Source organism: Mustela putorius, unplaced genomic scaffold (assembly GCF_011764305.1).
Source record: "Mustela putorius furo isolate JIRA1106 unplaced genomic scaffold, ASM1176430v1.1 tig00003836_pilon_pilon_pilon, whole genome shotgun sequence".
Taxonomy (NCBI): domain Eukaryota; kingdom Metazoa; phylum Chordata; class Mammalia; order Carnivora; family Mustelidae; genus Mustela; species Mustela putorius.
Genome location: NW_025421989.1, coordinates 7055129 through 7067320, shown reverse-complemented (window position 1 = coordinate 7067320; position 12192 = coordinate 7055129). Strand labels below are relative to the sequence as shown.

At 43.2% G+C, this 12192-nt stretch overlaps 1 protein-coding gene across 4 annotated transcripts in view; it reads left to right on the top strand.

Moving 5' to 3' along the window:
• Positions 1 to 12192, top strand: part of MID1 (midline 1) — a 341814-nt gene that overhangs the window by 261073 nt on the left and 68549 nt on the right. The gene's annotated exons all lie outside the window — the stretch shown is intronic.

The following is a 12192-nucleotide window of genomic DNA, read 5'->3' as shown; positions in this document are numbered from 1 at the left end:
CTGCCTTTAATTATAGTAAATGTGTCTGATTTGAAAATGTATTAATTAGCTATGTAAGTGACACTTCATTCAAATAAAAGTAACGCATTGGACAAAAACAATGGTTAATGGAAGGCTATGCTATGATTCACTGTCACCATTGAACTACCAAGCTGTCTCTGATGTCATATGTTGACATTCTACCTTCCCAGAGTGTCCTATCACAGTGGTCTACCAAGGTCATAGACATTTGAAAATCAAATGACAAAACTCACACTAAAAAGTTCAGAGAGCCAAGCTTAACGCTTGCTTTCAGGTTTATACATTTTGTGTCAGGCCAAATCTTAAAGAGGTGCATGACTTCAGCCAGTTGGGGTGGGGGGCTGGCATTATTTTTTCATCATAAACAGATGAGTTTGGGTCCTCTGCTGGCTGAACGCCCTCTCCCCCTTTCAACACCACTTAAACATTTTTCAAAACAGCATTTATAAGTAATTGAGAATACACTGGGGCAACTTCACCAAGACTGTTTTTTTTTTTTTTCTGGAACATTCTGAACATCTGAGTTCTATCTGTGCTTTTATTAGAAAAAGCAATTCAGAATTGCCAATGGTGACAGGGTAAAAAGCACAGTTGACTAAGGGACACATTCATTCCCAAGCCTTCCATTCGCCATGATGTTGGGTCATTGCCCCCCACCTCCAGATTCTGCAGCCCTGCCTCGTTTCTCCCATGCCATGGCTATAGCACCCCCTTTCATCCATTATGCTTCCTGGTCCCCAGTGGAGATAGAAGGAACTATGGAAAGGGCCAGGCATAAGGCCTGATGACACAGACTAAGCAAGACCATCTAAAGGTGTCCTCGAGAAAGGGAAGACAGGAAGAAGAGCTCAGGCGCTGCTTACCTCCCACTTAGATTCTCTTCTCTTTAAACACCGTCAACCCCCACGTGTTGAAGGGTGTTACAACATTCAGGTAAGTGGTTCTCAAACTTGAGCACTCACCGGAATTCCCTGGAGGGCTTATTAAATCACAAGTCCTGGGCTGCCTTTAGTTTCTGATTCAGCAGGTCTGGGGTGGGGCCCCAGAGTCTGCAGGTCCCACCAGCTCCCCAGGGAGGCCGCTGCTGCTGTTGTAAGCCTCCTTCCACTTCTCTGCATATTGGACAGTTTTTGCACCCAGGACTGAAACCAGATGGCTTTCAACATTTTTTTTTTTAAGTGACATTTATATTTTGACTTCCTCTCGAGTCAGATGCTGTGCATGCGAACCAGAATGTATTCTATTCCAGGGAAATGAGGGTTTGTTCATTTCTGAAATACACTGACCCTTAAATGGTCTTCAGTCATGTCTACGCAAGCCAGCTCTGGGAAGGCGGCTTGACACTTTTTTGTGCAGTCCTGCAAATGGAATAATGGACTCTAGAATGATTACGACTAGTTTTTGCCAGTAGACAGGTGGCCCTCGATCAGAGACACAGAATACTATGGGGGAAGATGGAAGGAGTTAAATGTTATCGCTGTGGTTGCCATCATTGTAAATATTTGCATTTTACCTTTCAGGCGTCAGAGGCGTTTCTAGTCTTCAGGGCGGTTGTGTTGCCTGAGTTGACCTTTCAAAGAATCTGGGTTGGGCAGTGAATCTGTTCTTTTGTCATCAGGGTTCTTAATTTTTTTTTTTCTTCTACGTCTTTGATTTACCACATAAAAAACATCTGTAGCATACTTCTGTTATATTTCTGGTGAAATAACTACTGTTAAAATCAACAAACCCAGTTTGCAGGACACTAATATGTTGCAGGGTACAAATTGAGGTCACCAGAAGTTCTTTTTTAGACATTAGGAACACTCGAATGATTGAACAGAGTATTCCCCTGTATTTTCTGGTCAAAAAGCCCTCTAAATTTCTGAACAGTAACAATCAGTGTTCCCTGCAAAGTACTGTTTAGTAAAGTTCCTGGGATTTTTTTTTAATGATAAATTCACACTTCTAGCGACATCTAGATATAATTTTGTCCTTGCGCTCACTATATGCCTATGCTGCATTCCAAAAGATATTCTTTTTATTCTGAATAAATCTGAAAGTATAAAACTAGCAAAGGGAATAAATTGTTCATTTTTGTTTACTTAATTACAGATCCAGGGACTTAGCAACCGGATTTCTCAATTTTGAGCAATGGTTCTTGCTTTTGGCCAAGCATTAGCATCTCCTGAGGGGAGTTTTAAAGATTCCAATCCTGGGACCTTACTGCAGTCTAAGTAATTCAGACTCTCTGCTTGGAAGGGGGTGTAGACTGAGCATGGTGTTTGCACAATTCCCCAGGCACCTGCAGTGTGTAGGCCAAGATGGGAGCCACTTATCCACTGATCGGTCATCTTGCTTCCTTCCTTCCGTAACTTGTATGTTTCTTTAATTTTGACTCCATCAAAATCACCTTGAATGGACAGACAACATCAGTCCTACTAAATGAGGAGGAGATGGCTGGGTCAAGGTGGTAGAGTCAGGGATGAAGAATGGGATGAATTCAAGGAAGGTTCTGTCTTTGAAGGTTACTCAGGGCTGAGAAACAATGGCATGCTTTCATATTCTTTGATTCTCTAGGCTGTCCCAAATGGGGAATTCTCTTACATAACATTGATTTTGTAAATTCTTAACAGACCAGACCCCTTTAGATGGAGTGGAATTTTAATCTTTTTTTTTTTTTTTTTGAGTCAAAGAGTGTACCTCCCTTGGCTTTAATATTTTGTGTACCTCCCAGATGGGGATATGAATTTTGTGAACAATATGGATCCTTTCTGGGAATGCCACACATTCGAGAATAAAGCTGACCATGTATTGAATTTTAATAATCATTTTCAGCAGCTGGTCCAGAAAAGGCATAATCCTCTAAAACCTAAAAATTTGAGGGCAAACATGTTGCAGCAGAAACAGAGCCAAGTTATCGACGCAGAATTATTAGATCAAAGACTAAACTATTTTCGCTCGAAATACATTCAATATATTCACATCAACTGAAATGAAGTATCTGCAGAATGTGAAGTACTAGCTTAGAAAAAGATTTGGTCTTCCCACGGTGTCTTAAAAGCGAAAATGTACTTCCACTCATTGAAGGCTACGTATCCACCATGAGACAGGTCTGATAAAAATGTTTGATGGTATCAGTTAAAACCCTATTTAAGTAGAAAAGCCAGAACATGTTCGTTAATGAGTATCTCACAATGTCATCATTGACTTAAAATGGAGGAAGGAGGATAAGATCAAAATGATTCAATCTCTGAGTGATGGAGGTGACATACATAAACAAGGTGTAGGACATCCGTGGTATCAGGATTTTATAGACATTAATTATCCTGTGCTCTAAGGCCCCCTTTGAGGTGTGATTTATGATGAAGAAAAAACCCTGAGGAAAATAGAATTGATGGAAAAAGGAATTGATGAGTAATTCCCCATTTGGTGTGTACCTACGACCCAACGCTTTATGCTTAGTCACAGATTGGAAAGAACTGACTAATCCTTGTGCTGCGCTTTCTTCTTTACCTACTCTTGGCCATGCTCTTGCTGTAACAACCTTGATTCCAGTTAAGATCCTTTCTGACTCTTTCCCGGCCTGAATCTTCTGCTTCTCTGAACAGAAGTTGACTGTGGAACCTAGTCAGACATTTGCGTTTCACCCATGATTTCAAGCTTTCCTTTTTTCTTTCATGAGTTAAAAATGATTTTGGTAGCCAACAAAAAGAGCCTTCGCCTTCAGAATTTTGAGTACCTAAATGACTGAAATTTTAGGCACACTTACACTCTCATAGTAGGGATTGAAAATGTTAAGTGAGTTGGAGTTTTGAAATTTTAAAATGATTGGGACCAGCAGAGCAAACACTCTGCATTAACTAATAGTTATTATTAGTTTATTGTTATTATTAGATAATTTGATTATTAGATAATTTTATATATAGTTTTTAGATAATAATCTTATTAGATTATTAGATTATTTTTTAAAGACATTTCTATTGTTTCTAAGGAACAGTGTTCAAGTCTGTCATTCTAGCTCATAAGCAGCAACAGACAATCTATAAACAGATGAAAAGTATTCGTGCTCCTGTAAAACTTCATGGACAGAGAGATTTGAATTTCATGTGTCACAAAATTTTACCTTCTCATTTAAAAATGAAAATCCATTCTTAGCTGGCAAGCCATACCAGCGCAGGTGGAGAACAGGGTTTGGTCTGTGGGCCATGCTGTGCCAACCCCTGGGCTGGGAGATTAATATTTTCCCCAACTTGAAAGCTTTTTTTTTTTTTTTTGAGTAAAATATGTAACTACTATTAGTCCATTTCCCAAAATTCCCATAATCTTTTCACTATCTAATTCTTGACCGACAGTTGGTTACCTCTCTTGAGTCAGCCCCACAGATGTGCTGTGTCGAGATTGATTCATGTCCCCGAATGGGGGCACATAAGTAGGGAAAAGGGCAGCAGGACAGCTGCCCAACAGGACCTTCGTGGGCCATTTTTACCTTTTACCCAGGCCATGATCTCCAGAAATGCTTTCTGGAATGCTCCATTGATCGAAGTTACAGTCACTTTCTCTGAAACATTTCTCTGCAGGCCTCTGTGTTGCAGTGGAGGTAATTATTTAGAATTTGGGGGATTTTCAGAGGCTCCCCATCATCCAGCTTCCTTCACCTCAGTATTGATTCTCAAAACTAACAAATATGATTATGAGTCAGTTGCTCACCTCTCTTATTTTGGGCGGAAGTAGCGCCCGGGCATGAGGAGTGAACAAGAAAGGCCATTCACATCTCTAGTACCTGTAACGAAGTAGTTTGTAGTCAGATCTGCTAAAATTATAACTAGGTGAATATAACTCTTAAAGATAGAAACTTATCTCCATCAAAATTTGAAGCCATTTTAGACCATAAATAGTATTTAAAGATTGTTCTCTGTATATTATTGACGACCGTATTAGAATAATAACCCCTGAATTCCTGGTGATGGACTTTATAAGTACATAGAGCAGATTCTGCGCAGTTAATATGGAAATTCCAAATAAAACGTGACAAGGTAAATACAGTATCGCATATCAAAATGGCTTAAATTGTAGCCCATGGAACACTAGACTTAAATTTGTATGCAGATTGGGTTTTATTATGTTTTTGAAGTTCCCTGGGCGGCCTGTCTTGCCAGGGCATTTGGAAATGTTAACTATCATAACCAATGAAAAAAGGCATTAAAAACTAAACCCGGCATAAATCACACGTCCTCGTGGTCTGTCATGAGTTGAACCTGAAGATAGCCTTAAACTCCCACAAGGTAATTAAAACATCTTAAGTGTTTAGTTACATATAAAGAATTTATGCTTTTATGCAGGTGGCATGTGTTAATACGGGTGTGTGTTTTCATATTAAGGATTGTGATTAAAGTTTCTTAGAAGAAAATATATGGATTGCAGCACTCGACGTGTTCATATCCTGATCGCGCCGGAGTCGTGGTGGTGTTGGGTGTCAGAGCGCCAAACACAGTTTCTGAATGTCGCTCTGAATAGTACGGACTGAAACAAGCCAGATCTGTGTTTGCCTTGAAAGGTATCCAGACTTAATATTATACTTTAAAGACATTCTAAAGCATCGGCTTTAGAGTAAGAGCAAACATTCTGTAAGGCCTGGATCAACCCAAAAGGAGTTACTGAAATCTCCTGTTTCAGGCATACATTTTAATAGTAGTGCTCAATGACAAGTCATTAATTCCCTGCAACCCGACTCTTAGGGACAGGTTCTCCGAAGGCTAAAATGAGCAGTATTTTTGTCTGCTTACCTTGCCATTTGATTAGGTATCCGTGTGTGTCGAAGCACAACGCTCGGTTTTACTATTCTCAGCTGGTGTCCGCAGCCCTGAGCGCCTGGCCCTGTTGAGGTCCGTGTGAAACCTTGTGCCCCACCAGGGATTGTTAAATTGTTACATTATCAGCTTCCTGAACACTACCTAAGGTAAAGGAGGTGCATTATGGCTCTGTGAAAATGCATTAGCGGTGTATGCGTGAAAAACAAAAATTATGGGAAAAATTAATCATCCTTGAGGCAGAAAAGTGTGCGGGGCAGCCTCATTGTTTAAGTAGGTCTTGGCTTACAACTTGGCCTTTCCCGGGTTTGACATGAATCTTATCGTTGGCTTGATATTAAGAAACCATATCTGCCTTTTAGAAGGACCATCCTTATAGCTTTACTTTTAGAAGGACCATCTTAAATTATTTGTATTCCTCTGCTTTGGTGGTAGTGGTGGTGGTAAGAGGCACCTGGTGAATTCCATCGGCCAGCTGGGTGCTTACGAAAGCCTCATCTGTCTCAACAAAGACACATTCTTAGCACGTCCTTCCCCTTCGGAGAGTAAGCAGCGCTATGAGAAACACAGCTGGGGAAGAGGTCATGAGTTAAGGCTAGGAGCAACTTGACTTTGCTTTTAGGTGGAATTTGGACTAGATGTGTTTGTGATAATTGCTAGACTATTTATCTAAACCCATGTTTATTAAAATTTGCTCAACACTGCAGTATTTGCCTTTCCAGAAACCTTGTGGTCTTAGAGAGTTACACGGCATCCCTTTCAGAATGCTTCTTGGTTGCCAAGCCCCTCTTCTTGGGCTCAGACTCAATGCTACCAACGAGAAAGGCCCTCAAGGGGAGAAGACAATGTTTGAACAATCTGTAGTAGTTGTTAAATGAACTAACTAGTTAGCTGATTTGCTACATTAGATTTCAGAAGAGTCGTCTGGTGGATATTCAGTCTTCCCTGCTAATTGTTCCCACAGTAAATATTGGAGCACTTCCGATGGAAAGGGACTAAGCTGTGATGGGTATACAGCAGGCACTCAATACGTACTACGGTTTCATTATGCCCTCCCCTTAGTAGTGGAATTATTTCCTGCTATGCAGGTGCATTCCAAAGGGAAGAGCGTGTGCCCAGGCCCAGGAAGGAGCTTGGCCTATGGGCCGAATCTCAGTCACCACCTGTTTTTGTAAATAATGTTTTATACTGGAACAGAGCCCTGCCCATCCGTTTCTGTAGAGTCCATGGCTGCTTTCTCACTAAAAGGGCAGCAGAACTGAACAGTTGCAACAGAGAGGTTGTGGCCAATAAAAACTAAAATATTTACTACCTGGCCCTTCCCAGAAGTTTGCTGACCCCTGTTTGAGAGACCCTAGCGCTGTGCCGTTCAGCAGTAGAGCTGCTCGCTGTGTGTAGCTGCCGGGCATTTGACATGCTGAATGGTGTGAATTGAGATGTGTTATGTGTATAAAACACCTACTAGATTCCAAAGACCTAGTAAAAAGAAACAAAGAAAAAGAATGTAAAATAGGTCATCAGGTTTGGTTCTTTTTTTTTTTTTTTTTTTTGTAACATCTTGAGTAATCTCTACCTACATCTAACGTGGGGTTTGAACTCACAACCCTGAGATCAGGAGTCCCATGCTCCACTGACTGAGCCGGCCAGGCGCTCTGGCTCATCAGTTTTTAAATATTGATTTACAGGTTGAAATAATATTTTGGATATTGAATGAAGTAAAATATATTCTGAAAATTAATTTTAACTGGTTCTTTTTATTTTTTATTAACATGACTATTAGAAAAAATATTTTTAAAGATTTTTATTTATGTTACAGAGGGAGATCACAAGTAGAGAGAGAGAGGAAGGAGCAGGCTCCCTGCCTAGCAGAGAGCCCGATTCGGGACTCGATCCCAGGACCCTGAGATCATGACCTGAGCTGAAGGCAGAGGCCCAACCCACTGAGCCACCCAGGCAGCCCCAACGACTATTAGAAAATTTAAAATGTGATTCACATGGCGGGAATGGCCTCAGGGGAGCGTGCCGGTTTCTAGGGCTCTGAGGGTGTTAAGAGAGCACCCAAGGAAACGGTCTCCTCCTGGCCGAGAGGCTGAGTCCTGCCGTCAGTCTGATGCTCCCATCCATGGGAGGAATTGGGTGTCAGGCCTCTGGGGTCTAGAACCTGAACACCCAACCTAGGGTTAGGGTTTGGTCCTGGGAGGATGGCAGGCCTGAGGTGCCGGTGCGGACTCAGGCTCTCAGAGGGCTGAGTTGAGGGCATTGCTCTGGCGGCCCAGCAGGCTCCGGGATTGTGGTGTGGGGGTCCTTGGAAGGTGTGGGTGGCTTCAGGGGGCATGGAGGTTTCTCCGGCCGGGAGGGTTCTGCACAGGCCATGTGGCCCATGTGTGGTCCAGCCACACATGGCTAACATTGTATTTCCAGGGGCTGCTGGTTTAGAGCCCGGAATTTGGACGATCTGTGACCTCTAGAAAAAGCTAGAAAGAGGGGAGAGGACACCTGGGTGGCTCAGTCAGTTAAGCGCCCAACTCTTAGTTTCGGCTCCAGTCATGATCTCAGAGTCCTGAGATCAATCCCCTGGTCGGGGCTCCGCGCTCAGTGCAGAGTCTGCTTGTCCCTCTCCCTCTGCTGCTGCTCCCCCCACAGCTCTCTCTCGCTCTCGCTCTCTCTCAAATAAATAAAATCTTAAAGAAAAAAAAGAGAGGGGAGGTGGAGGAAGAGAAAACAATCTCTTGCATTTGCAAATGTCTTTTAAGACCAATGAACTCTTTAGTCAATGTGGCTATTCCTCATGAGAAGGAAGATGCACGAATAGCGGACTAGGATTATTTTCCTAATAAGGTTTCAGTCGAGTTCTCCCAGAAGAAGACCCTGGCTCAGAATCCATGTTGGAAGGCGACCCAGGCAGCAGCTGTAAGGGAGAGGGGAAGCGGGACCACGAAGGGAAGGAAGCAGAAAGAGGGCGTGGGTGGGAGCCGCTTGTCGCCACCGGCACCTGGCCCCGCTCCGTGGGGCTCCCTGAAGGGCTCTGTGGGTTGTGACTCAGACGGTTCCCACCCGGGATGTGAAGGAAGCCAGGCTTTTCATCTACCTACTGCCAGTAGTTGATGACTGAAGGCTGCTCCTAGGGGCATCAGCCTCCCCACTCCCCTCAGCCCCCCAGCGCGCCCTGCCCGGGCCCGAGAAAACCCTGGTGCCCAAAAGAACAGGTGTTGGCCGCCCAAAGCCACCAGCAAGCCTGAGAGCATCCGATGCCCGGGGTTGGGCCCCTCTAGTGCGGGGCCCTGACACCAAACCGAATGTTTTCTCCCATAACTCATGATTTCAACAAATGTTTGCATAGTTCCTGGTGTATGTGTTCATTTCCTCCCCTGAGTTTAACAACAGCGCAGGTAGGGAGCTCTGTCCACACGCGCATCCCCGGGGGGGGGGGGGGAGCTGGGCCCGGGTGGCGTCCGTCTGGGAGAACTGAGCTGGGATGGTGGCCCCAGTCTCCTCACCCCCTGCTTGTGTGGTCGCTCAGGCCAACTCCTTGGATCTCTCCAGAGCTCAGCTCCGTAAGGAGATGTAAATGTATTAACGTTTTCGAGGCGAGAACAGGAAACTCAGACTATTTTGTGGGTACCCCATAGAATTCCATAGATAGCCTTAGGGAAGTAGATACTTCTCTGCACTTAGTCCCAAGACTCTTACGCCAAAAAATATTATCTCTCTTTTGCACAAAGCACAGTCAAAATTGGGAGGTTATAGGACCTGCTGACCGCCACACAGGATGTGAGCGATCCAGTTAAATTCTCAAAAACACCACAGAAGTCCCCGTAGTAGAAGCTTATGGATGCACGGTTCACTGAGGACTGGATTTTGTTACCTCCCCATTACCCGGGCTCTCTTCAGAAGTGTTGTCAGTCCCTTTGGTACTTCTTGGAAACAAGTCTCTCCCAGCTTCATTTCCCTTTATTATGCTTGTAAGTGACTCGGTAATTCTTTGTGGACTTCAGTAACACTTGTACTATTTAAATTTGAATAACCCCAAAGGATCCAGATAGGTCAATGTGTTTAAACCACAGGCTTTAGTCTACATATTAGCTGATTAAAAACAGATTTTTATACATGATGTATACTTAATAAAAGGCGGGGAAGCAAGCAGATGTTTGTAAAATCTAAATGTGTTAGATTCTATTTATTTGGCTCTCTTTTGCTGACTAGCTTTAGAAAAATCATACCTGTGATCACCGAAGAGTAAACAGTTAGATGATGTATTTCCCTAGAAATTTCCTGCTCAGAAGGGTCAGCCAGAAAGTCAAGGAAAAAGATTCCCTGAGATTATCATACCAAAAGAAGTTGACAAATATGCCATAAAGGAGTCACGTCTAGATCAAGGACACTGAGTAATGGAATGCCTCAGAATTAGTCTCTAGTCTCTGGCCATAAAGTGATTAGTAGCTGTGATTCATTTCATGCAAACAGAAAAAACTTTTGGCTGTTGTCTGCGTTGTTGTAGTGGTCTGCGTTGTTGTTAAGAGCTTCGAAAGCAAGGTTTTCTTCGATGTAACCATGAGATCATGAACTTGAACTTTAATCACTCTGTCTGGTTCCTCCTCTGTCTTTCTGTTAAGGTGTCCCATCCTTTCAGTGGGAAATAGTTATTTTTCTCCTTTAAATTATTTGCATTTGAGACGCTTTGCATGTTTCAAAGCCAAAATTGAAGCATTCTTGTTGGTCTTCTAGTCCTGATGAAATAAGTACCAAACCTCCGTCTGAATTCTGAGCACATGAGAACTACAGATAAGATATTTTCAAATGGATTTTGAAGAGTAATAATCAAGTTTCAACATAAGTGGAAAGTCTCCAAGGACCGGAAATGAGAGGAGCTGCAGAATGGTGGGGGAAGGCTGAATGAAGCTGGGCTACTCAGGAGAAGTGGAGATGGGAGGGGGCGGTGGGAACCGGGTTGGGGGAACGTGGTGGAGAGTGTCCCGCATGGGGCAGAAGCCTTAGACTGTCCCACATGCCCGGAGGCCAGAACTCCTCATGGAAATACTGGACTCAAAGGGTACCTCCCACCTTGTCTGGAATTGGAGCCAGACAGAACTCTCAGGAACAGAATGCCTCAGGGAGGCCCTGAGTCAAACCGGGATCAGTGCCTCTAACACACGGGCGTCCTGTGGGAGTGCCCTCCCTGGGGAACAGATCTCACGCCCTAACATCAGAGTGGGCAGCTCATTTGGCTGTGCTGTGCCAATCCCCGGATCCCATCCCAGGGAACAAAGTTTGCATCAGATGAGCTGTCGGACAAAGATTGTAAGATACGAGATAAAATCAGACTCTTGGGAAACGTCACGCAAACACAGGAAAGTAGGGGATTGCCTTTTTTCAAGTAAGCTTAAGAATAAATAAGTGTGTTTAGTTTTCTTGAAATTATGAAGGAGGGAACTACCTATCCTGGGAACAAGAAGAGAGGGTAGTTCAAGAAAAGGGAGGTGTGATCAAGAATCCACTGGAAACGAAAAATGTGGTCACTGAAATGAAAAAATTAGGCAGTAGGATAAACACCAGATTAATAAGCAGAACTTGTTTAAGAATGACCAGAGAGATTTCTGTTTCTGACATATGCATTTTAAGCATTAAGTAAAAGTGGCTCTTTTCCTGAGTGTACCTTTCGAAATCTAAAATTTTATAAACTAGAAAGAATAAATGCTTTCAGAAATTAATTTCATGGCATGGTGAACTGCTATCACCTTGATGAAATTATTGATTTTCAAAATACTCTCTTCAAATCCTCTTTCACAGATGGCATTATAAATCCTCAATCTGTTTTCTTTTCCATGAAATTTCCTTCTGTTCCGTCTTTTCACTGTATTTGTGGAATTGTCTAACTAGTAAAACACGCAGTCGCCCTAATCCTTTGCCGTGACCTTGGTTCGTGACATCGTTCTATCCCCCGTGACCCCCGCTACCTCCGTCCCATCTTCCCGAGAAATTCCCATTGTTGTTCACCAAAAACTCCATGGCCCATCCTTCCAGCCTCAGCGGAAGGAACGTGTCCTCTGGAAAACCTAACTCGTTCACAGCACTTCCACACCCCCTGCCCCACCATCTCCTGGTGGACAGGGCATAGGAGTTTCTGTTTGTGTTTCCCCAGTATCTCTCAGAGTCTGGCAGTAGTAGAAGCTAAATAAATACTTGTGTGAATGGACAGGTGAATGAGTGGCATCAATGAAGAGCGTGCAGAACAAGAAGCGGGTTATTATGGTCGAAAACTAGATTTAATGGTCATTACAGGGAACTTTAAATTTGATGTTCTAAGGAAATAGGAAGTAATTCTAGATTTGTAAGCAGGACGGTGATATGAAAAATGTGGCATTCAAGAAAATTTAATCTGGCA